Below are 26,982 nucleotides of genomic sequence, written 5' to 3'. Positions count from 1 at the left end.
GTATGCTGATGGATGACACATTGAATTGTGGAACAGGATGCCCACCTCTTTGGCCTTCTCAGAACCTTTTTGATCTCTATTCTCCATCGTGCCTTCCACCTGCCCACTCTCTCTCCTCCGCCCCCAGCATTCTTGCCCATGCCCAGGTATTCTGGCGTTCACCTTGTGCCAGAGGAGACGTGAGGCCAGCATCACGTGACTCGGGCCATGGAAGAAATAGTGCAGGTAGCAGCTGGGAGGCCTGGCAAGGTGCCTGGTGCTGGAAGCGGACAACCTGGGCTTCTAGTCCTGGCTCTATCAACCACCAACCAGTTGCCGTGGGGAAGAACCACTCTCTGAGTTTCTCTTCTGTAAACTGGGGACAATCTCCCAGGGATGGTATGGGTTTTAAACAAGGTTTTACTTGTGAACATGCTTTGTAAACTGCAAAGTTCTGAATAAATGTTTATTTGGGGTTATGCATTGCTTTGCTAGAGGATTCTACTGGAGGGATGGCAGGGAGAGAAATGAGAGATTTGTTGTGTTGGGATATCTTTGTCAATAGATATAAATATAGATAAGTATACGGCTGTCATAAAATTTATACAAAGAATGTGAGCTTTCCTCCCAATCCTCTCCCCTCAGGAGCAACTATTAATTGTTTGCTGTATGTTCTCTCAGATATATACAAACTATATATGCTTAAACAAAATACTATAATATTATAAACCTTGTCTTTAGCTTATTTTTTTTCCACTGAAGATGGACATTTTTTAACATCATAGCACATAGATGTGACTCTATCTTCCTAATATTACTTCATGGTATGTAGACCACAGTTTATGGAAGTATTCTCCTATTGATAAACTCTAGTGTTATTTTCAATTTTTCAACAACTATTTCTGCGATCTTATGTGTACATATATCTAGGGGGGAAATTGTGAGATATGGGGTTTTCAAAGGATATGAGCACTAAAATGTAGATAAGATACCACCAATTTGCTCTCCTTAAAAATTTCACCAATATACCCTCGCACAAGTAGCATGCCAGCCTCCTCATACCAAAACCAACCATGGTGTTGTCAGTTCTTTTGGGGCTTTGATTGTGAAATCTTCCTCTTGCCTCCACTGGCCCTCTGGCCACTAACCAGCTTTATTCAGCAGCTCCTCCACCTGAGAGCAAAGTGCTCTATGACAAAGGAGGCAGGAGCCATCTGAGAAATGGTTGCCCAATAAAATGGTAAGAATCAGGCCTAAGAATATACAGAGAGCTTGCTTTGAGGTTCAACTAAAGTAGCACATTTCCAAACATAAAATCTAGAAGCAATGGCATAATCTACATTCAGCACAAAGCATTGTGCCTAACACAACAAATTATCATTGTTAACTGTTATTATACAAAGTTCTGATGCACAGATTTTTGTTGTGTTTGGGGGGATGGTAGTTTGAGAGGGGAAGAAGGTATGGAGCAGATGAAAGGTGTTTGTTTTAAAAAGTATGACTTTGTTATTGTCAAGCTGTGGCTGATCACATGTCCTGGTCATATCCAGGCCTTGGGTGTTACAACATGCAAAACACCAGGTAACCAAATAGCATTTCCATGGAAAGAGCCCATGACCTTTGGTGCTGTATGCAGGTGAGACTCTCAGAAATAGGCGGGGAGTGAGAGTGGAGGGGGGCGGGGAGGCCTCTCAAGCTTCTACAACCTAAAACAAAGGGCCGTTGGAAAGTTCCAGAACCTGATTACTGACAACACAGGCCCTATTCCTGGTGCATCTGGAATAATCAAAGACTTAGGAACCTAAGTTTGCAGTTGGTCATTAATTCAACTGACCCCATTTAAAACTCCCATAAGTAGGGGCAGGGAGTCAACTTCAACAAACAATGGGCTGATCAATGAAAATTTTGTAAGGGTAAGTACTGGGGAAGGAGGAAGCAGAATTCAGTATTATTGAAATTAAAAAAACCCAAATAACTGACAAAAGTTTCCCTTCACATGTATGGTCTAAATTAATGCCCTTAATTGCCCTACAGAGTTAGTATCGTTATAGTCTACATTTAATAAATGAGGAAGCAGAAACTCAACTCAGAGAGGTCAGTCCCTTGGCGAAGGCCACACAGCTGCAGTGGCAGATTCGGGACACAGACTTAAGTCTGTCTGACCCTAAACCAAACTGCTGAGGAGAGCCTCTATTTCAGCATGGCAGGGCTCAGCTTGGGCACAGAAGGTGGCATCATGTAATAGATTGCTGGACATGATAGTGGTAGGTTTTCATTTTCTATCTTGATGAAAAATGACCTATTTGTAACATGTCGTAGGACAAGACGAAGAGCCATGAATTCCATTTTCAACCACATTACCGATGTGTGTATATTTGATAATTCTATCACACTCCCAATAGCACACCCTCCACCCATCCTTTTTGAAAATATAGGGCTAGTGGGGGCCGTATTGGGGAACTTAGGCATGGACTTATGGAAGGAGCAAAGGCAAGGAGGTCACATGGACTGGTCGTTGGGATAGGGTGTGGGGAGTATTTTGTGCTTTTGTTTAAAAAATTCCATTTAGGTCCCCAGTGGCCTGGTGGGGTTTCTACACCTGCTCAAGACTTTGAGGTTGTGACTCACCCTCAGACTCCTATAAGCTAGCCAGCCCTTCGTCTCTGTGCTGCTTCTCCAGCATGTAATTATCTTGGCAACAGGTTACTGCTTGGTTTAGTTCTGCAGTGAGATGCTCTTTCCTTGGTCTGTCTGGATCCCTGAGTGGCTCTCAGGGTCACAGGTGCTTATTGGGACTGGTGAACTATCTGCTATCACTCTGGAGGGCAAAACAGCTAGGAAAGGAGGAGGGCTCCCATGGAGAGGCTGCGCTCACCGTAAGCCCCTCTCTCTTCTTTCTAAATACTTGTAAGGGGCAGCGGACAGAGACTTGTAGACCAGAGTATGCTACGAGAGGGTGACCTGTGAGTCAGGCATGTTCACATATGTCATCTCATTGAAAGCTTTACAGAACATGTGACAAGAGATAGTGCATAGGTTAATGAAGGAAAGAGGGTGCAGAGTAAGGCTCTTCTGTTGGACCGCCTGGGTTTCAGACCCAGCTCTGCCACTCTCCAGATGTATGACTTTGGTAAAATTTTCTAACTACTCTGAGCCTTGATCTCAACCGTAAAATGCAGATTAAAATAGTGACTACATTGAAGGGCTTTTGAGAGGATCTGATGCAAAGGTGCGAGTAGAGCATTGAGCGCACTATAAGTACTTCACGAGGAGGGATGGTGAAAATGATCATGATGATACTGATACTGGGACAGACTTTATGCCCATTTTACAGAAGGGAGAACTGAGCCTTGAGCTGTCCAAAGTGGCACTGCTGGTCAGCTGTAGAGCTGGGATGAAAGCCTGCCTGTTTCCTAGTCAGGAACCCTTTCTTCTGTGATGGACAGCCTACAGGAACGAGGCTGCATGTTAGACTGTAGGAAAAAAATATGTCCCCACTTCAATGGTTCCTGGGCCCAGGTTGGTTCTATGTTTTCTCCTGGGCCTGAAGCTGAGGAGCAATGTGATGAGATTATGTAAATATTTATTCAGGGTTCTGGGAAACCCAGCAGGTTTCAGGGTAAGCCATCTCCCAGCAAGCAAGGGCTCGCCTGCTAATTCCCCTTCTCTCCAAGGCTGATCAGATTGCCCAGCACCTCATCAAATGCCAATTTCCTTCTATTTGGAGGGGAGAAAATCAGTCAGCTCTTGCCGAGGAGCGGGAAAAGGATGTCTCTTACATATGGTTAGGTGGTGTTTGGGGCTGGAGGCTTTGAAGTCAGGCAACCCTGGTTTCTGTTTGTCCTTCCGAGCAATGTGATCTTGGGCAAGTTACTAAATCATTCTCAGCCTTCTGTTTCCTCATCCTTAAAATCAGGGATCAGAATGTCATAAGGAGGGGCTGTTGTGAGGATTACCTGAGAAATTGCACATAGATAAAGTACTTCATATCTGGCACATAGTTATTGCTTAATAAAAATAGTAACACAGAGCTGGGCACATCATGGGTTTGGTTTACTTTGCTGGCAAGTCTCTTGTTCGCTGTCATTCAAAGGCCATGGTGAGAATATGTCTGTGGTGGGCACACGATACTTGACATGTCGGGTCCGAAAGAGATATTTAGCAGGAATGAACCAACTCATCAGTCCTTTGGCACTGCGGCAACTTCTTTTTACACTGTTCTCAGTCTAGCCTCCAATGGTATTAAGGACACCAACTGTTTATGGCACACCAGCAAACTCCCTAAAATACATTTCCTCTTTAATCCCACTGCAGCCCTGCAGGATGGTATTATCTCCATTTGCAGATGAGGAAATAGGAACTCAGAGATGGCGGGTAACTGCCCAAGGACACACAGGGGTTAGAGAAGATCAGATTGGAGCACAGTCTACATGACGCACAGCTGGATTGACCAACCTTCTTGGTTTGCCTGGGATCGGAGGGTTACCCAGGAGACGGGGTGTTCAGTGCTAAAGTTGGGGAAGTTGGGGTGAGTAAGTTACTCTATTGCAGCCAGGTTTGTCAGTGGTTTGGGAAGAGAGACAGTGAGAGGGAGAAGATGGAGTTTCAAGAAAAGCAGAACTCTGCACTCTTCTTTCTGGAAAGATGTTGGGACTTTTTCTGCTTCTGGCAGTGTTCTCAGGAGTCCTCTTTTCTGCATGGCCCCTCTGGGTTTGATTCCCAATCAGAATTAGAGTCGTCTATGCTGAAGATGTCTCTCCCTGAAGCTCACCACGGTGGCAAGAGGAGCCCCAGGGAACCACGTACTTGACCTCAGGCCCCTGCCAGTCATGCACTAATACATGGCCTCTGGAAAGACACCAAGCCCAATGGGTGCGTCTAGTCCACAATCTTGTGTGTATCACCCGTCCCAGGGAAGTTGGGAGGATCTAAAGAGATACACAGAAGAAACAACTTTAAAGTACCATAGACACCCAGGATGTGTGGGTTGTGAGTCTAGACACTAGAACCCCGACTCTGAGGTTTCAATCTCTGAGAAATGTCAGTTCTATGCCCTGCTACCTGAGAGGAGTCATGTTAAGCCTTTCTGGGGATAGGACAATGAAGAACCTGTCTGCTCAGGTACTCAGGTTGGTTGGGGCAAAGCCGCACCCCAAAGTGGCCCGACATGGCAGAATAGGGCATGTGCTGACACCTTGCTTCATTAGAATCTATGTTTTCTGACAGCAGAATTTACATCTTTTTTTTTTCCCACCTAGGGCTGAATCCCTGTCACCTTGCACAGGGTCTGGCACATGGTAGAACTCAGTACACACTTGTGGAATGTTGACTATTGAATGGTTCCACATACCCACAGACTGTTCTTAGAGATGTAAATTCTGATGAAGCAATTGGGAAAGAATGAATGGAAAAAATGGGTTGGACTCCACTGGGCAAAGATGGGACAGGATAATCCACAATGGGAAAGGCAAGAAGTAGGGAACACGTGTGCAGAAACGCTCTGTGTCCACTATGTCTGGGATGTACCTTATGAAATACAGGTGGAGACCTGGGGACTTAGGACATTGATGCAAAACAACTGGCAGAGAGGACAGGGAAATGGCACTTCCTCAGGGAATTTACACTGTCTGTCTTTGAACCATTGTTTCTAAAATGTCACATTTTATCGCCACCATTTTTGCTATGTCTGTGTACCCACCTCTCTTATTTACTTAATAATGTTCACATTGACTTACATTGATTCCCTATTTTACTGTGATAAGTTTGTTTTTCTATCAAAACTATAAGTGTTAAAATAAAAATTATTATTTGCATTTAAAATCATCTTGCCTATAGCCCGTGGTAGGTGTACTTCCCTCTGAGGAGCACAGCCCCAGGGAACGGGGAACTGGCAAAGATTTTTCAACAAGGGAATAATCTAGTAGCTTTCCGAGAAGGCAGCCAGCATGAGGAATGGAGGTATGTGTATAAAATCCTGGTACAGTTGTGACTAAAATGATAAGAAATATTACCAAGCTGAGTTTTTAGGGTGCTTAACCATCTCTCTATGGGAATTAGGATAAAACAAGCAAGAACTGCTCTGTCTCTCTTCCTCTCTCTTTTCTTCTCTGTCTTCCTTTACCCTCTTTCCCAGCAACTCAGCCTACTACCTGGTGCTTGCTCTGAGGGATGGACAGGATCCGCAGTTAGAGGAATGAACAACCCACATGGAACGACGCTGTGGGCCACACAGTGACCTTGGTGGGTCTGGCAGCCTGGCGATCGCGTTCATGTTCGCATAGCACTGTGGTTTCCTAGGCTCATCTTACCTGGTTGTTTAACAAATGTTACCCCCAGCCAAGGCTCAAGTTCACAAAGCATTAACCCATCCCCTAATAAGCCTATTTTTCCCTGCTGTGCATTCAGCGTCCCAAGTTAAGGTGACCTGCCAAGCTGGAAAGAAAATGGATTAGCAAATGTAAGGTGTTTGCCAAGGGTTCCTCTCCTCCACCACAACCACACACAATTGTGAGACCTAAGCTTGGACTCCCTGAAGCTTTCTGCTCTAGTGGTCCTGGCAACTCTAGGAGAACCACAGATGGGTAAACTGGAGAATTGTATACCCTGGGAAGACTTTGAAGTCTTCAAGTTGACGGGAAAAAGTCCATCAAAGTTGGACTGTGGTGTTGATGCAGAATGTCCACAGCAAGCCAACCATGCCCTTCTTGTACATTCACCTTCTCAGGGGTGGCTCCAACCCCTTGCTCTCTCTATTCCATTCTTTTTATCATAACAGAACTCAAGGCCTTCTCCTTTCCACTGTAAGGAAGGGGTCTACTGTGGCCAGTCTCTTTCATTGGAGGGCTGCCCTCCCAGGACAAGTTTTCAGATGAACCTGTTTTGCAGATTTTGGGTTCGGTTTGCAGAGGAGTTCCTTATTTCACTTTTACTATACACCCACCTACACAATATTTTTTGGTTCCCAAAATTTCAGAGCTATTAACCTCCAACCTTAAATCAGGACTCTTCATAAAACTTTCCTGGGGCATTGTCATCAAAGAAAGTAGGTCTCAAAAAGGGACTGTTCAGTATGCAGTCCTTGTCCAGGAAGACAGATTGACTAATTTCATACCATAAACTCACATGTGGTTGCTAAGAATGGGCTTGTGGGAGAGAAAGGGGAGAAAATCATACTCATGCAGTGATACACGTGGGGAGATTTTGTCTGGATTTCCCCCAAATATGAAATTATTCAGAAATAATTCCAAGGGCTTCTTTTTTGACATTCCACCAATGTACAGGTGTATATGTTTTGAATAGACTGAATGGATAATTTTTTTATGCAAATGATGTTTTTGCATAATCCCAAGGGCTGGGTTTGTCAACTCTCCGATCTCATTTCCAGGAGCTTTCTGGATGCATTCTTTCTAGAGGCATGGCCAGGTCCAGAATTCCTGATTTCTATCTGGAGAGCATTTAATAGCAGAATCTGGTCGATGATCATTTTATATTTCCTTGAGACACTCTCAACTGCTTGTGAAAAATGAGGATGGAGAAGCTGATTTGGTGGGGGCAACTCCCACTCCCAACTAGGTTCTACTACTGCCCTCAACCTTCATATTTAAAGCCTCCATCGTCACTCCAACTCTTTGCTCTATTCCTCTGTCATTTCCAGAACTAGATGCCTAAGGGCTTCTCACTGTGGTATTTAGCCTGCCCAGTGTTATCAGGCCTGGAGGGTGGCGGGGTGACCTTTGTGTCAAAAGAGTCTCATGACTTCCCAGGCAGGACCAAGTCACAACTTTTTCCAGTGGGTTTCCCCTCAATTCTGATTCTGAACATTTGACTTTTTAAATATTTTGTGTCGGAGGGCCGGGGCTGAAGACTTCTGTGAAATGGACCACATACCTGTCTGCCTATTTCGTAGTTTCTTTTTTTTTCATTTCAACTTTACAATCTCAGTCTTCTAAGAAACATTTACATTTCTAATCGCCTTCCAGAACTGGACTTGGTTTTCCATGTCTGTGTAAGATATGGTAGTCCAAATTTCAGCAAGCTGTTAAACTTTTCTTTTTTTTGAAGAGGGTTGTGGTTAAGAAATTGGAACGACATTAACTTTGGTCTGGGTTCTGGCCACTTTCTTGACTGTGTGACTTTGGCCAAGTTACTTATCAGGCTTATGTGTGAGGCTCAGTTTCCTCATCTGTAAAGTGAAAATAGTAATAGTAGCTTTCTGATGGAGTTTGGTAAGGATGAAATGAGGTGATGCAAGCTAAATTCTTAATCTGGTAACTGGGACATGATTAAAGCTGAATAAAGGTGAGCGGCCATTCTTCTTCTTCTTTTTCCTAGAACTTTTCCAGTTTAACTGCCCCCCCCCCCCGTTTCTCCTTTGTATTTTGAAATGAGGAATTACCTAACCACCCATATGTAACTTCATGTATTGTTGAGGGGGGACGGTCTCTTGGGATTCAAGCTTCATACTTAGAGGAAGGGCTAAACATTTCCCGAGAGCCCAGCAAGTGCCAGGCATTCTGATATTGCTTTATGCAGTCTCTCATTTAACATTCCAAAAAGCTCACTGAGAACATTTATATCCCTCATAAATGGATGGGGAGAGTGAGACTTAAATTTTAAGTAAATGTGACAAGATTTATCTTGATCTGTCTGGCATAAAAACCTATCTCCTTTCTACCACACCAGGCTACTTCTGAGACATCTGAGCCACCTTGTTTTTTTAGGGTGAAGAAATAGCTTCTGAGCATCCCTAGTCTTCCAATACCACAGGTTCTCCCACATAAGTAGACATTTAGATGGCAATTTTACACATTTTCTAGCTGGGTCTGAGAGTTTGCTCTCTCTCATGGTCTCTGGGTAAAGAGACCAAGCATTGAGACCCTCATCCAAGATAGGCTCACTTAAACTGTCTCCTTGGAGGGTAAGAGCCAAGTCTTCTGGTTTATTTTTTGTGGAATGATATGGAAGTCTTCTGGTTTATTTTTTGCACAATCTAAATGGATGGTGATGGATGCAAAATTGATTATTGTCTCTACTATCACTCTACCCACTGGAGGTATCAATTTGGTAGGTGTGGGGAGGAACTCAAGAATCTGAACTTGTGAAGGTGATTTTGATGCTCCACTGGCTTAGAGCCAGGACACAGAGTTCAAAGGACAATGTGGCAGGAAAGGCTGAGTGCCTGTGGATGAGAGGCAGGGCAGCCGATGGCAGAAGGTTGCAGCTGCCTCCCTCCAGTACCTGTACAGCAGTGTCTCTTTAGACTGTTTTATATTTGGTGGGTTCCATGATGACGGAAACAGAGTTCTTATGCTAAAATAACGTGTAAAACCAACTGCTAAAATGAAGAGAAACTCACACACAAAAAGAGGAAAGTACTAGCTGCCAAAAGGCTGCTTAGAATAGGTCAATTTTTGCCTGGTCTTGCCTCCCACTCTGAGATTGAGAAATGAGACTTCCTGAGGACTCTGGAAAACTGTTTAGACTTCCAAGCAGTCTGATTCAAAGTGAAGTTGGCCGTGAAGCTGGCATTAAGTCAGGGTGCTATGTATAGCTATTTGTGAGGGAAGATAAGGCCAGAAAGAGAATAATAAGATAGAGGTGAGGCAGAAGGAATGGCACAGGAGTGAGTTAAGTTAGGCACGAATGGCAGTGTCTTGAGGAGAATTAAAAATATAAAGGGGAGTTAGAAAATTCACCTTTGGTAGGTAGGTAAGATTGGAGACATAGTAAGATTGTGTGTGTATGTGCGCAATGGGTCATTCCTTCCAAAAATGGCAAGCCATCCTCCCCTACTCCAGCACTGGGGTTGTCCTTCACCCCAGCAATTCATTGGTATGGGCCATTGGAGAGGATTTGCTCAATGTGTAGGCACAACTTGATGGCAAAGACACAATCAGATGGTGCCACGCAAATTTGTTGGGACAGCTGTCAATATCAGACTTCCCAAACAAAACTCAGGTGCCACTTTTAGATACCATGCTTCCCTAAGAAGATTTGAAGTGCATCAGGAATCTAGTTGAAGCCAAAATCTAAAGATTTTTGAAAATGTGACATCTAGTGGGGAGTAGGGTAAGAGACAAGATCATGTTTATTAACCTTAATTCCTTAGTTGATGCTATCCAAGATGATTGATGATAATATTCTACTCTACATTACACCCTCCTCCATATTAGACAGAAGTTCTTGCTCCTGTCAGTCCTACAGTAATATTCATATGTGGCTCTCACTAAATATTTGTCAGGTTCTGCCTTGGAGGTAACTCCATGTCATCGGGTGGGGGATGATAGACAGAAACACATATAAGCACACACTTGCTTTCAAAAATAAATATAGGGCTTCTAGTTAAAAGGTGCTGTGTAAACCAAGCAAGCATCCTCTTTCTTGCAAAGCAAGCAAAACAACTCTCATTAACCTTGTAACCACAGCCTGAGTTGGTATTAAGACTCAGACCCCTTAGGGCTTGATACTTGGCTTAGAGTGATTCTTTGTCTTGGCCTTGATTTGGGAATTAAGGTCCCTTGGCTTCTTTGGTTCTGTGATATATATCTTCTAGTAAATAATCCAACCAAAAGCAGAGTCCCCAGGCTGCCACAGACAACTTAGCCTAGTTTGCTCTGCCCCTTTTTCCACAATAGGAACCAGCATCAGGACTCCATCAAATCCTCTGGGGTTTTGTGCAAGTCTGGGGCAGTTATAGGGCCTTGATCTGTAGGGAAGACCAAGAAGATTTCTACACAGAGCATTTGGGTCTGCGGAGTTAGTTCCAGTTCCCCGTGTTATTCTGATCTTGACCTAAGGGCAAGCTGCTTTGCTTTACTCTTTGAAATGTTCCTGTCCCTGAAACCCAGGCAATGAGCTTTTTCTCATCACTTGACTTCTTTGCCTGTATCTTTATCAGTCTCTCCCAGGGAATCCTGGGATCCTAGAACAAATGCAATCTATTCTAGGGTTGGAGTCTGACATGATGGTGACGCTCTTGCCTAGAGAAATTCCTACTCAAGAAGATTATGACTTTTAGGAAACTAACAATGTGTTCATACAAAGGTTCTGGTATGTTTAATATTTTTGTGGTTATACTTTTAAACTTCTTATCTATAAGAGACATGACTAAGTATTTGAGACTCTTCCAACGAAAGGCCTCTGCATCAAATTCAACTAGTAGCATTCTCAGTTAATTATCAGATCTATCTATCATCTATCTATCTATCTATCATCTATCTTGATGCAAGTGTTATCTTGTTGAAGTTGACCATAAGGTAAAAGACCTCATACATACATACTCCAAAGGAATTTCTCTATTCATGCAGCATGTCTAAAAATCTAGTTTTTTGGGGGGTAGGGCAGGGGTGTTGTTTTTGTTTTCCTTCTGGGAGGTTCAACTAAGTGCCAGGCAAAGAAGAGAACCAATAGTAAGTACCCACTAAATACCAGACACATTGTTAAGTACTTTATATACATAAAAACTCCACAGATACAGTGGCTTGTGAGTATGAGGTGACATCTTTCCACCTCCTTTCATCTCCACCATCCCAAAATGACCTCTCAGGAGTGTCTTAAAAGAGCAGTCCTCTGATCTCAAATGGGCGGGATAAGATGGATAACAAGATGGAGATGCAACTGAAGCTTTTCAGCTAGAAAATAAAGGGCTTATACCTAAAGGCGATTGGCACTGGCCCAGAGAGTGACGTCACTTTTAGAGCTGCTTTTGAAGTTCACCACCTCTGGACCATACAACCCCTGTCCACCTCCCTGCTGTCCTTGCTGTTGTCCCTGCTACTGTCTTCAGGTTAATCTCAGGCAACACTATATAGGAGTCCCACTGGCACTAATAATACCCCACCTCCCCAACACACACACACACACACACACACACACACACGCCCTGCAGTGGGTGGAGTTGCTACTTCAGTTGCTACACATGATTCATCACTCAAGCAAAAAAAAAAAAAAAAAAAAAAAAAAAGAAAGAAAGAAAGAAAAGTCACCTGGCTGTTCCTTCAGGGCCTGGCTCTCAGATCTGGAGCTGATACGCTAATTGGGGCTAATGTGATAATGAGCAATAATGACATTTACTGTTTTTATCAGGCATTTACATTTTATAGGGCCCTTGGGAAATACAGGACTGAAGAGAGGGGATGGTGGAAAATGTTTAGTGAAGGTAAGGAGGGAGAGGGGCTTTTTAGAGACTCCCAAAATTGTACTCATAAACTTTTAAACCCTTCTCTACCTGCCTGGGTTCCAAGATCCTCCCAAATCCACCCCTGTCCTCCCACCAAGTCTTCTCCATCTTCAGAAAATTTAGCATTGTGCTGCATAAACTAGGAGAACAAGCAAGAAAGAAAGGAAAGTTACTACTGCTCACTCAACTTAACATAACAACTTACTTTTTGTTGAATTCAGTCTTCGCTCATATGCCGACTATTCTTTTTCACACAAGGAACTTCTTGGTTTTGATCATAAAATCTTTGTTTCTTTGCCAAAACTCAATTTCTCTTTCCTCTCCCACAGAGGGGCGGCTTGTTGAGTTAAAGAATCTGCTCTGACGCTTGGCTCACACCAGGCCAGTGGCCAGAAAGACCTGAGAGAACGTTAATGGTTAGGGGAGGGAATTGTCCCTGCCAGGAACAGTCCCTCACCTGTGTGGGTTGGTGTGCATTGGTGATCCAGGGGAGCAGACCCTTTGTCCCAAGAGGATGGCGACTGCAGGGCCATTTAAAATCCAGAGATCCTCCGCAGGGGCTTTTGCTAAAACCGTGCTGTTTTATTTTCAGTTTCAGCATCTTGGTCTTCTCCTCCTAACTCTTATAGGGAGTGTCATTACACAGAGTTAGAAAGACAATGGAAGTGTCAAGAGGAAGTAAAGAACCTAGATAATCCGACTACTGGATAGTCAGCTCTTGCATTTTTGAGAGTTGACTGTTCAGAAGGGATCCCCTCTCCAGGGACCCTCCCTTTAAACGTTCTCCCAAGTCTCTTCCCTGGAACCAGGGGAGCCTGGTTTTTCAAAGTCCATTGAAACTGCCAAGGGCCACTCTCAAAGAGGCGACCATGGCCCCTAACAAGAGAACCTATGTTGTCTGTGGGCCACCTGGCCGGGAGCCCCTTCAGAAAGTGGTGCCTGCAGAGTCGGCAAAGACCTGGCTGCCAAAACAGACTGGACTAAATATAGATTAGTACGTGTGACAGATGTTACTCCTCTATGCCATTATCTTCTCCAGATTTGAATTTCTGTTCACTTGGCTTTTACACTCTCCCTTCCTGATGGTGTCTTTGGGGAGCACGTATGGTACTCTTCACCTGAAACAGCTTCTAAGCTGAAAAGAACAGTCACCACCAAATCAATTCCTCATCCATTAACAGGTTGTCTCTCTGTTCCTGAGACACAGGCATAACCTGGTTAGACCTGTTTTGTTTGAACACTAACGTGTGAGTTGGCCAAATGCAAATGAGCCAATGTTTGTAATCCCTTATTTTATTTTTTTTAAAGGGCCCGGCAGCCAATCAGAAGAGGGGGAAGTGACTTAGGGAATTCCCGGTTGGTGGCTTATTGCCTAACATCCTACAAAATGATTTAAAATTATTGTCATATGCACTTATCTTCATTCTGATGAGAGCTCAGACACAATAACACCCCTGGTTCCCCATCCTCGTAGGAGCTGGTGTGAGGGCTGCCTGCTGCCGCCCCTCCATTAGCCACAGCTATTGGATTTCCCACCCAGAATCTTTAGTAAATGAGGTAAGTCCTTATTTTTAAAACTTCTTTTGAATCTGGAGTTCAACCACTTGAGTGGAAAGAGAAGTCTGCTTTGAATCAGGTGAAACTAAAGCAGACTCCCGGAGGCAGCTGGCAGGAAGTGAGCTCGCCTCACCTGAGCTCACCTCACTGGGTCTTAATAGAATTGTATTTTGGGGGGCAGTTAGGCTATTTTGGGTGTTACCTGTGAATTCCCTGCATTGGGTGTGGACTTCCAGTCACTGTGAATTTACAAGCCCCTGGTTTTCTTCTATCTGTGTCTCAAAGCCATTTCCCTGGGTTGAATTTTGAACCAAATAGGCAGCTCGCTTGGGAAAGAACTGGTTGGCTCAATAGCTGTTGGGGCTCATGTTCTTACTTTCTGGAAATGTCTTCTGTTGGTCATTTTTCTGACTTAGTCGTAGGGAAAGGCAAAGTTATTTTTAATATATTCTGGTGTTGGAAAATGGCTGGAAATAAGCAAGGGTGTTCATATCCATACTGGTAAAAGTGGTCAGGCAGTCCAGAAAGACAAGGGCACTGCAGAGAGCTGCACATCGAAAAGTGACTTTGTCCAGAAAAAAAATTTTTTTTTGGCAAAGAGTTTCTCCATATCGCAAGGTGACAAACTAAGCCTTTGTTTGTTCTATAATGGGCTACTATGACCACACGGGTAGACGTGAGTCAGCAGCACCAAATGCCTTCTAAGTCAGGGACTCTTGATTTTGTTTGGACACCATAGAGAAATATTGGCCCCAGGGTGGACGGAGCTGGGAACAGAGGAGAATTAACCTTGGTGTTGGTAAATAACAACACCAAGTCGAGAAAGTGACATTTTTGCCATCTGTCTTTGCCCCGATTTAGTATGCTCCCAGTATTATGGGAGCATGTGATTTTTAAGACGAAGAGCAAGAGTCTGTGAGTCTTAGTGCATGGATGTCTCTGCTGGTTTATCACCTTGGTAGCAGGTAGAAAGTGAATGTTTGGATTTTGAGAACTTTCTGATGGAGGTCTAATTCAGGAGTTGATTCTGTAGGCCCAGGTGTGGGGATGTGCGCCGGTAGAGCTTGTCACCGTATAAAAGGGTAGCTGGGATCATGAATGGCTGTGTGCTGATTCTACTAAGGTCAAGGGAAGAGGCAATTTCTAGCAGGAAAGATGAAGTCATGTTATTGGGATGAACTGCATGGATAAGCAATACTATCAGAAAAGGCTCTTAAGAAATTTTGAGAGTGACATTAATAGCTTCATTTGGAGTTTGCAGAAGGCCCCACTTATCCTATTTTTGAGACCTGGAATTCTAAGACTATAAAATAGTTCATTAATTCCATGTTTTAATCGGAAGCCTATGGGGTCATGTCACTTCCCTACCAATCGCTAATGGCTTATGTGGATAGGTATTAAAAACAGCGACGAAACGTGAAATGAGGGTTGTTTGGAAGTTTGTAATCACATTTTAAAACATAAATATAATGGAGACAATCCTTTTGCATGTTTCCAAAGTATTTTACGAGGCATTTTAAAAGAAAGTAACTTTGAGGGGACAACTGTGCTGCAAACTCTCTGCGTCACTGTTCAAGGTGGCAGCATCGGTCAGGAGCTTCGTAGGGTGGTCGTGGACAGGGTTCTGCCTTTGATCCAGGTGCCATTTGTATAAAAGGTCTCAAATTCAAGGTTGCATTTTCTTTTGTGCTTGTAAGCATCTATTGGTTAAAGTCAAACAACCCTTTTCTAACATTTTTATTTATTTGTTAAAATATATTGTGAGCTCCCCCAAATGGAAATGCCTCAGGCCTTTCTGGATTGAGAAGACTTGTACCCTCACACTTATTGCATGATAATGCTCCCAGTAATTTACTAACTTTACCCAGATCCCCTTTCTATATCTTTTTGACTCCTTGAGAGGCTGCGACAAAATGAAAATTGAGAGGTTAAAATATTTACTCAACTGTGTTCATTTAGCTAATTGGAAACTGGAAGGAATTCGTATCAGGTCTCAGGTCAGAATGTGAGTACTTGTGGGCCAAAGTTCACTGCTACAAAGAGGAATTTAGCTTTCGTGAATCTTGTCATGTTTTATTTCCTCCTCACACCACTTACCCCTGCCTCCAAATCAGGGGATTTTAGCCCTGGGTTGTGTTCTAGACCATTTTGTTTTTCAGAAAGCCCAGCGTTAAGAACTCTCTTCAGCGTTAAAGCATCAAGCACAGATGGAGATTTATACAAATCATTAAAAAGTTATCCAGTTTTCCCCCTGCCTCAAATGGAGTCATTCCTAAGTCCGTTCAAAGAGATGTGATGTTCAAAGACCTCTGGGTGGGTGGACACCAAGAATTTGGAACCTGCTAACACACTTGAGAGGCCATGACGCCGTTTTAAGGAACCAAATATAGAGTTAGAGCCTGATTTTTGGGGACACCATCTTGCTGTGGTTCAGCCCATTTCTCTTATAAAAATGGCTTTCTTATAGAATTAAAGTGACAATCGTTTCGGTTGTGGATGGGGCCCTGGTCGGGAGGCAAGGACTGCGCTGCGGCCTTGGTGTTTAGGGACCACACGTTCTCAAGCTGGATTTTTTGCTGGGTAACTGACCCAGTGCGGTGGCTTTCAGCTTGGGTAAGCCAAATCTGTGTTGGGGATTGTCATCTGAAGACAGAGGCAGGAAGGGAGCCTTGTCTTGCCAGGATTCTCTTAAATCTGTTGAGTAACTATGGAGATGGGAACGATAAATTCTATTGAATGTTTTCTTATTTCATTTTTAAAAATAAGATTTTAAATAATATGATTTGTCCTAAGGAGCAGGCAATTGTGCTCTTATTAGAAATATGTGACTATTATGTTTATTTAAATTGGACAGCATTTTAAAGGACCAGAGTATTAAACTGTGCAAGAAACAAGTAGTACAGTGGGGAGAATGGCACTAATGTTAGAAATATGTTCCAGCTGAATGACATTGATGTCCAGAAGCTGAGATGCCCTAGAGTAGAAATTTCCATGGATTCCTCAGAGTTATTTGATAAAAAGTTTATTGGACTTCAAGAGGGGTAAAAAAAGATATTTCTTAAGAATTTCCCCTGACGAATTTCAGATTCACCTTTAGTGTGATCGGAGCACACTGTGGACGGGACAGTGTGGGGTACAGTGCCTGGGACTGGCGGTAAAGGAACTGGTTTTCTAGCTCGGGCAAAGCTACGTGCCCAGAGCAACACATGCCGCCTCTCTGCGCTTTAGTTTCCTCAGCTGGACAAAGGAGTTTGAGTCTGATTGTCTTTCAGATCCATTTCAACCCTCAGATTCTGATGACAGGGGAGAATCAGCTGTGCCTAGAGGTCAGCAGGTTTACCTGGAGTCTGTGAAAGCTGAGGGTGGGGTGGGAGATGCCCTCCTAAGGACGAGACCATAAAGAAAATCAGTAGGAGCCTGTAAATGGCTTCCTTGGGGTCTTCAGAATTTTGGCTAAGGGATATAGCTGGTGGGGGTACTAAGACCAGATCCCTGGGGCCTTTATTATGGGTGTTAGAGTCTGCTCCCATGACAACATCCCATCTTTATCAATTTGCCTCCTGTGTCCAAAGTTGGTGGGAGTGTAGCAGTGGATAAAGCTGACTGTTTTGTGACTACAGGGAGCAGTCACAGTGTACAAGATGTCTAACGGCACTCTAATGACGTCTTCTATAAAACATTGAAGCAGTCTGCTGAAAAGTGAACATTTAGACACCATGGAGTTGGCTCAGTTTGTATGATGCTGATCAGCTTGCTTGACTGACTTTCCCTGAATTATTGGGTAGATTGGATGAACGGGGACTCACTTCTCTACTAGGAAGACCCTGGGGGTAACAGGAGAGCATGATTGACTGAGCCAATCATTGGGCAGCCAACCTGCAGATTGGTGTTCCCAGAAGGCCTCAGCCTATGTGTGCAGCAACCAGACCTTGCAACAGGGTCAAGCAGAGCGGCCCATTTAAAGAGGCTCCTAGGATGTTAATTGGCTTTTTAAAAAGAGGCACCCCGTAAAAGTACTTTTAAAAACTGATTTCACTAGCACCTAACCACGCTCTGTGTTCAGTTTGTTTTACAGGCCTGGTCCCCTTGTTCTGGTTCAGTAGATTCACATTATCTTTTTTTCCCCCCAATCTTCTTCCATATCCTGACCCTCAGAACCCCCTTTCCTTCCTTTCTCAGAAGTATCTTAATTGTTGTTAAAGGTACCTGCCTATTTATCTAAAACGTGGCCCACATAGATGCATTCAAAACATGCTGTCTTATGAGAGCAAGCCAAAAATAAAAAAGGAGTCCCAATGCCTATTATAATATTTTGATATTTAGACTAATAGATCACCTCCTTCACCCCACTATTTTAACGCAACTACTTATTTTTAGTTTTGTACGATCTTGTCTAGATGCACACTTTCTGTGATATTATTGTAATTGTGGTGAACTTAAAAGCTTATATTCTGCCACTTCCCCCTCACTCTATATCACAGATGCAAAACAAGCAATCTTGGGGGTTGGCCCTCATTTGCCCAACTACGGGCTTGGGAGCTTTCCATCACCCTGCCAGCTCTTTCTCAGCCTGATATGAATGGCTTCCAAAAGGCTGGATAGTCTTTCTTGGAATATGAAGAAGTTCTTCTATTTTCTGTATATGACAATGGACCTTGGAGGATATGGCTGTCTTGTAGAGATTATTTTGGGATCCCTCTTAGGAACCTTTTAAATAATTCCCTCAGTGGGGATAATGATATAGTCTGGTGGTTCAGGTAAGTGGGATCAGAAGGGTGAGGCCATTTTCAGCTTGTCTTCATGGCGACTGCTGACAAGACTTATTTGGTCTTCGCAGTGAACTTTAGATTTGGCCCAATTCAGGCTCTTCTCAATTATGTCCACTTATAAAATTAGAGAGCACCTTGTAACTCCATTGGTCAGAAGGCAATGGCTAGAGGACCACAGATGAAGAACAGGCTTTGTGTATTAAAGGGGCAGTAGGCTATGAGCTTTGGTTGGAAACCGGTGGAAGGCGGTACAAAGAACACTAGATTTAGAACACTGGGTTCAAATTTGACTCTGCCCGTGGGTAGCTGAGTGACTTTGAGTGAGTTATGTAGTCCCTAGAATCTATATTTCCTTGCCTGGAAAATGGGGTTAATGACGTCTACCCAAGGCTCTTGTCATGCTTAAATTAGACATAGAATCTGAAAGCACCTAGACAAATGCTTGTGGGTAAATAATTAGTAATATATGGAGTGGAAATTGAGGATAGATCCACAACATGGGTGTTTTCAGTGAGTCTCTGTTGGGTCCAAGCGGATGAATAATTCCCGGGTTTTGTTTTTCAAAATGATTAATGTTGGTTCTGCACTGTGATCTTGGTAAAGAAATGCTATATGCAGGTTTTCACTGGGGAAGGTGGGTGGCAGAGAGATGAGATGAATCAGGGTAATGGGGGACCTCCAAACTGAGCCTTGTCATGGGCTGGCTGCAAACCACAACCCATGGAGGTCCCAGGGCAGATCTGGTTGGGGGAGGGGCACACAGCACATTCCTATTCCTGTGCCTTAATGCCTGGCATGGAGGAGCCTCCAGAAGAAACTGATCTGTTTCCAGGAAGTGTACATGACTAACTGCAACTTCATGGACACTGCTTACTCCTGAAATTCTTGAGAGTGTTTCCGGATATCTACTGACCATTGCAGCTAAGATATTACCCTGAGAGTTCTAGAGGCTTTGGAAAAAATTCCTGCTTACTTATTTTACCAAGACATTATGGGGTCTGCCTCCTGCAGTTTATTTAGATGAGACTTCTGGCTGCAGGGAAGTGGCTTCTAGAAGTTATTTGAGCTGAATAGACAGTCTTTGCTGTTCATAAAACAGGAAGAGTTCCTAGTCTGGGATCCAAGGATCTCTTGGTGTCGATGGAGAGAATTCAGGAAATTTGTGAACTTGGATGTGAAGAAAACTTTTTATTTTCAGTAGCCTAACAAATTTTAACATTCCCCCCCCCCCCCCCCCCCCCCGCAGTTTGAATGCAGGAAAAACTCTCCAGGAGTTTTAGCTGTGAGTGTGACAGTCACCAAGAGAAGTTGCAGACATGTTCATGTCACATTACACTTGGTGCAAATTTCCTCAAAATATCGATATTCATCACTGACTATATTTCATGAAGGTTATTAGACCTGTATTAGGTCATCTTATTTCATGTGTTAATAAAGAAGCACCTATATTATTATATCACACCTTTATTTAAAAAGTATTTTGATCATTGTATTTCAATAAAAACTTCCTTTCTAATCTTATATATTTTATTTTGTCATAGAAAAACATTTTGAGGAGGGGTCCATAGGTCTCATCAGACTTCAGAATGGTCCCATGGTATAAATAAAAGGTGAAGAATTCCTAATTTAGAGCATTCTCTTGCATAGGTCTAATGAAAAGGCTTCAGAACAGCATCAGCTAATGGATGGCCTCTTTCAAAAGAGGAATGTATATTTTTCCCTCCTATCATTCATGCCTGTGGGTATCGAGTTGTGGTGTGTCATTTGCCTAATGAAAATAATGACAATAGTAATAATAATAATAATGGTAATAATAGCTAACATCTGGTAAGTACCTGCTGTAAGCCAGGTACCTTTACAGGAGTGTTGAGTGTCATATTTCGTTTTATATTTCCCATCTACTTCAGATGGCTGTTCCGGGGGGAAAAGCAGAAAAGATTCTCTTCCCGCCCCATGTGGTGATAGAGCAGGTGAAGGCCAAAGTGGGGACTGACCCCCGGACAGGGTCAGTGTCCCGGGTCTGCCACCTGTGCGGTCATTGTGCTCGGTTTCATGTCTTGAAGTTCTTAATATATTTTGAACATGGGTCCCTGCATTTTCCTTTTGCACTGAGCCTTGCAAATTATGTGGCTGGGACTGCCCCGGATGTGGCGACGTTGTTCAAATGTGTGCCAGCTCCTGAGACCGGGACACTCCTGTGGAGAGCCAGCCCGGCTCATTCTTATCTTTGCCTCTCCAGCTGACCTTGACCTCTGGTGGGAAGCTGAGTTGGTTTGTGAGTTGCTGAGCTGTTTGTGAGTTGGTGAGTTTTCTAATTTTGTTTGAGTACCAGAGATTTCCTCCAGGTCAACTGGAGGAATGGAGACTAGTCAGCTGGAAGGAATTGGATTCCTTGGAACCTTTCTGCTAAGGAATTGCTTGCCTTGCAGTTAGGTTTTCTTCAGTTTTTAAAATAACCTAAATTTTTTTTCAATTACAGTTAACATACAATATTGTATTAGTTTCAGGTGTGCAACTTAGTGGTTAGCCGTTTATATGCCTTACAAACTGATCCCTGCAACAAGTCTAGTACCCATCTGACAGCATGCATAGTTATTACAATAATAGTGACTGTACTCCCATTGCATTTCCCGCCCGCCCCCCCCCCCGCCCCCGCAGAGGGCTGCTGCATAGACCAGTGAGCTAGGAGAAGCAGGGCAAAGTGTGTCCTGGAAGGGAAAATAGGATTCATTGTGCCAAGTCTAGCATTCTTGAAGAAAGGTCACTAAAAAGAAACTCAAACTTTCTTGTCTGCTGTCATTTAATGATTATTGGTAAAAAACAAAACAAAACACCCAATTCTTCTAAATAGTAGATTCTCTAACTTTTGGAAAGTTCAGATATTATTTGCTTCCTAAGTTGCAAAGATGACAATGGAATAAACCTTATCAGGTTCTGCCTGTGGTTTACGGTTAAGTTTTTACAAACTGTTCCGAGGTTTGAAACAGGGTCACAGACTTGGTGTAAGCGGGTGAGAGCGTCCCTGGATTTATTTGTTGGAGTGGTGGAATTCAGGCTCCCAGAATGGCACATCCACAGTCTTTCTCTTGTTGCTGTGATGTCTACACCATGGCAGGTCTCTCATCATGGCCTGTGGTGGTTCAGTCATCAGGTGCTTTTCCAAAGAAGCCATAGTTTTTCCTTAATTTTTCAATAATAATAACTGCTCTTATATCATGGCTAATAAGTCTGAGGTGGCTTCAGGCAGCCAAGCCCAACCCCTGAGTCAATCTGGAGCTTTCAACAGGAAGCCAGACCAAAGTTTTGATGGATGGGTTTGAGTGGCCATGAACTAGTGTTTTTGTAGCACCCACACTGATGTATGCTAAAGGCAACTTTCATATTTGGGCACAAGGGAAAAAAAAAATCACATTTAGGGAAAAAGTTATGGGAGGTGTACTTGAAGGAATCTCAGCTTCCAAAATAAAAGTATGCAATCCTAAGAGACATCCTCCTCCTCTTTAGAAATACAAGGATCCATTTTCAAAGCTACAAAGAATTATGTTGCACTCTCCCTCCGAATATATTTATTATAATAAACCCAATCCATTTACTAGCTCTGTGTCTTTGGGTAAGTTGCTTAGCCTTTCTGTGCCTCCTCACCTACAAAATGAGGGTAATGTTAGTACCAATGCCCAGGGTTATTGCAAGGACTAAATGAGGTAATTCATGTCAAGCCTACCTCTATTCCCAGCGCATTGTGAGTGCTCAATAAATATGAACTATCATCACTGTCATAGTTTGAGTTGGTGTTTTGTGATTATGCAGCCTGTGAACTTCCAAACTGGTGGCTGTTGACCTTTCCATAGCTGGAGCACCTTGGTGTATTCTTGGGAAGAAACCTGAATCATAAAATGGCCAAATTCATTGTCCCATTCCATCTCAACCCCTCCCTGGCTCCAATCCCCACTCTTACCTCCCTCCGCCCTTTCTGCATTCCTGTGCAGTTGGTCTTATTTATTTTTCAGTCAACTGAGGGTGTTGTTAAATCTTTTATTTTTCTGGCTGCCCGATTTGGTTCTGAGGCACTCCACTCCCTGCCCTGCTCATGACAAGAATGCTTGGGAGTGCTCAGCCAGCCACATCCCTCCCCTGTCGGAACACCCTGTTCTTAATGCTCTTTGAGACGCGGCATTTCTGAGGCCTTTCCCCACTCCTGTGGCCCCCCATTAAGCCAGTCATCTAACGAAGGCCAATAGCTCAGAGACAGCGGGGGGAAGGTGATAATCTAGGGGAACATCTTGCGTTGCCCACATCCTATGCTTTCTTTTCAAAGCTTAAGAAGAGATATTAAGAGGCTGTTTCTGTTGCGTGTGTGTTGGAGGCTGGGCAATGATGCCATTGCTTAATTAGTGTTGTCATGATCTCAATTTGAGTGATTTGTTTAGTACTTCGTGGCCCTTTTTGGCTTGAGCTCATCATGTGATATGGACAAAGTCATGAGAAATGAGAGTGTGATGACACTTGGCTTAATGCAGAAATCATACCTTGAGCATGGGTCCTTTCCCCCTGGGACCTGGGACCTCAAGTCACTTGGCAGGACCTCAGTGAGTCTGCACAGCTCACCTTTGAGGTATGTGTGGGTAGCCTCATTTGCCCAGTGGGAAAGCTATGCTCTGGGGACCAGCGCTTCCAAATTAATGCTGTTTGCCCAGGGCTGGACGTAGGAAGCTTGTGAAGAGAGGCCACACTGAGATCCAGGCACTCCAAGTCTCTGTTTGAGGAGACTAGGTAACCCATAGACCACACCTACTCCCTGAAGCATATTGACTTTCAGAAGTCAGCAATTTGGAAGAGTGTGATTTGGTTTTGATCATAACCCAGCAACCCCTTGTCTGCCCTTGTTAATCAGATTCATGATCTTAACCTGGGCTGGCTGGAGGCTGGCCATGTCATTCTGCAGATCTTGGGTGCCATTGCAGAGCCAGATGATGGAAAAGTACAGTGTCTTCAGGCCTTTAGGCCCTACCAGCCCTGGAGCTGGCTTTCTTGATTCCCCCTTACTTTTGGGAGAATAGCACCCAAACTGAAAATGTAGGGATTTTTTTGTATGTGTTGGTTTTTTATGTTTTTTTTTTCTTTTGGTTTTTATAGGAAAAACAAATTGGCATGAATGCTCAGTCAAACCAGCTCAGGCTGTTTGGGCAGATGCCTTTCTTTGCTTTTTTCTGTTTATTTTCCAACAAATCAATGCCTAACTGGTTGTTATCGGAGCAGAGCAACAGGTGCAAAAAAATAACTCTGCTGCCAACTCAAATGAAAAGGTAGGGCTTATACCCTCTGGGAGGTATTCAGAAGATAACAGAAGCCCCTGCCAGCAACTGAATTAACAGCTCTGTTTACGGTGGGTTTTATGTTAACAACCTGCTCCTGACCCTCCTACACATAAACACGCCATTGTCTCGGGGAGAGACATTCAGCCATCCAGACAACCGTCTGCTTTATTCTGCCCTGAGTGGAGATTGGTTTTGGCTGAGGCTGCTCTGTGAAACTCAGGGGCATTACCCTGCCTGCCAACTTGATGTCTTAGTAAGGGTTTCCTGTGAAGGCAAGGGCTTGGGGTTGCAGAGAGAAGAGGATGGGTCCTGCCTTTAAACGTAGTTGAAGTTCTTTTCAACGTTGGACATTTCCAAATGCCAGAGCAGGTTGCCCGTCTCTCTCTGCTCTTTCTCCATTCCATCCCCAACAGGAGGTGGCGACTGAGCTCAGACGACTTTGGAGAGAGCTACCACTGTTTTAGAAGTCATGTCCTTATAGAATGAATAATCTACCAGGGCAGGGCAGCCCCTGTGTTTTGTCCCTAGCGCCCAGCATAGTGTTCAGCGACTAGTAGGCATTACAAATACATTATATATAAATAAATATATATAAAATATTGATATATATTTATTCATATATATTTATCTCCACTGAATGCTAAGACACCAATTTTTCTGGGTATGAGGTCTAAAATCCAAGGTAGTTAAGTAATCTTTTGAACGGCTAAGGTGGGCATGGGGTCAGGAAAAGGGTGACCGAGACAGCCACAAGATTGTCTTCATAGGAGCAATCATCATAAAAATCCTCTGCAAATGCAGTGTTCTGAGGCCAAGTTTGTTCAGGCTTCAGAGACTCATACTTGTAAGTCACCGAGCATCGCTGAATTTACAAGTTTGGTGGTACCGAGCATTAGGAACTACTTTATTTCAGGTTGGCAAATAGTGTGGTGATAGAATCTCCATGGACAGTTGGGAAGTTGAGTTCTCCAGACTGAATGTATCATCTCTGACTTTTCAAGGATTTCCTAGCATTTATGGATGTTTCCTTCAAGACTGTCATCTCCTGGAATTAGTTCTCTTATTGTGGGAAAGGAGGGAAGGCAAGTAGGTGAATCTATGACCAGAAGTTCTTAACTGTGAGAGTACTTAAGGATGGGTTGAGGGAGGTTCTTAAAAATGTAGATCCTGATTCAAAGATCTTTCCTGGGTGGGATCCCAGGAAACTTCATGTTCCTTGGGTGAGGATGATACAGGTGGTCCTTATGCCAAACTTAGAGACACCTGTGCAGCCTCTTCAGCTAAGAAGGAAAGTAAGCATCACGAGGGTAACCGTCATGCTGCAGTTCTACCTTTGCAAAGACCTACGAACGCCTGTGATTGCAATGTGTGGCCTGTTTTTTTGTTTGTTGTTTGCTTGCTGGACTTTCTTTACTTTATGATCATTTGGTTTTAGAATAGAGAAAGGGAGCTGGTGAGGAGACAGATGTCGAAGCTCGGGATGGTAGTAAATTTGATGAACTCCTTACTGCATTTGCCAAACAGAGGTTCAGAATGGCCTTGCTGGACGCATGGTTCCTACTTCAGCAGCTGAAGGAGAGGGGCGGGGGGGGGGGGGGCCCTTCCTGGCATCCATGTAGGGGAACAACATGACACAAAAGCCAAGTAAGAGAGCAAGAACAGAATCTCTCAGGCGTTCTCTTGTAGGTTGGTGTGAACGTATGTCTCCCAAACCTGACTCCACCAAAAAGCCTTCTTTATTTTTTCAATCCACCCTGAGTACAAGAGAGACTTCTTAAAGATCCATGATGTCCACAGATCTGTAGGGGTCAGTGGATGGTTTTTGGAGGGCCAGGTGCCCACAAAATACATGAAAAACCAGAGGTGGACATGGGTTTTTTGGTAAACAGAGGGAGCTCTAATGTCTACTGAGATCTTGAAAGGCTCTGCGACCTTTTAAGATTCAAAATTTGCCCTATTCTCCTTGATTTGTCATATCTGAACAGGATCGATAGAGGCTTTGGAGGTCACATAGGTAATCTTGTCTTTCAATCAACTTTGATGTCTGTCAGCTGTCAGTATCTTCTTGTCTGAGTCTGGCACCAAGAATGATAAAGATCAGCATAATATGTATATTTCCAAATGGCTTACAATTAGTAAAGTCTATCTATAATGGATCAACACTTGGCCTCCCCAAACTGCATCATTGCTCATGAAAACGCTTGACAGCACAAGAATAATACTTCAGATGTTGCCCCTGGAGCATGAAATGTCTGCTTCAAAACACATTACAGGGTTGTGAAATTACCTGTGAGGTAATACCGAGAGGATCAAATACATTCCCAAGCTTGATTCACATTTTTGATTCACTTGAAAAACATGAATTTTGTTTGTAGCACATTCAGTTAGATTTCGCATGTACGTGAATTTTTTTTTCTCCTCCTTGGGAGTGTAGTTCTTTTGAAAGGACAGTCATACTGAAACAGGAAGTCAGGCTGCTGTTGCAACATCCTTAACAAGGCCAGTGTTTTGCATTCACCTGCTGGTAACTTTGATTCAGGACTGAGAATGGTCTAGACATCGCTGTCATCTCCAAAGTAATTATTCAAAATGCCTAATTGCTCTTCTGGCTTGGGGAGTAAAAATAGCCACATGCCAGCCAGTTCAGTGGCAGTTTGGGGACAGTGTGGTTGAATGAATAAAGGAGCTGGGAAGATGCAGAGCACAGCTTTGACTTCTAGCCCCTGGGGCCGCGGACAGAGAACACAGGCACGAGCCCTGCCTGGAGTCTGCTCTGTAGCCCTCTGAGCTCCCTTGCAGCAGGAGCAAACTGTGACCTTTGGCCTGAGGTCTAATTTGCATAAAGCACAAATAATTGTGGATCAGTTTGTTTCCAAAATATAAAATATAAAATAAAACGACTTTATTGAGTCACAGAGGGCGTGCTTATAGTATGTACGTACAGGGTGGGGCCAAAGTAGGTTTAGAGTTGTGAGTACACGAAACAGTTTATTCTTGTAGTATCATTTGTTAATTGTTATATTATTTTCCATATGGAAAACCGTAGACCTATTTTTGCCCCATCCTTTTTGTATGTATGTATACATGTATGTGTGTAAGTATACATACATATGTGTATGTATGTCATATGTGTGTACCTATGGATATATGTATAGGTCTGTTTCAATGGCTAAAAGAGTATCAT

General features: G+C 43.5%; 1 protein-coding gene across 2 annotated transcripts in view; it reads left to right on the top strand.

Annotated features, from left to right (window-relative positions):
- Positions 1–13,592: 13,592 nt before the first annotated feature.
- The window catches only part of EHF (ETS homologous factor), a 39,410-nt gene continuing 26,020 nt past the window's right edge, over positions 13,593–26,982 (top strand). For both annotated transcript variants that reach the window (XM_054585923.1, XM_054585922.1), the window contains exon 1: positions 13,593–13,714. The gene's annotated coding sequence lies outside the window, so the exon portion shown is untranslated. The remainder of the gene's footprint in view (positions 13,715–26,982) is intronic.

The sequence above is a fragment of the Pteronotus mesoamericanus genome, unplaced genomic scaffold, assembly GCF_021234165.1.
Source record: "Pteronotus mesoamericanus isolate MK-2021 breed Mesoamerican mustached bat unplaced genomic scaffold, CSHL_Meso_final contig_90, whole genome shotgun sequence".
In the NCBI taxonomy this organism is placed as follows: domain Eukaryota; kingdom Metazoa; phylum Chordata; class Mammalia; order Chiroptera; family Mormoopidae; genus Pteronotus; species Pteronotus mesoamericanus.
This window is presented reverse-complemented; position numbering and strand designations above follow the sequence as displayed.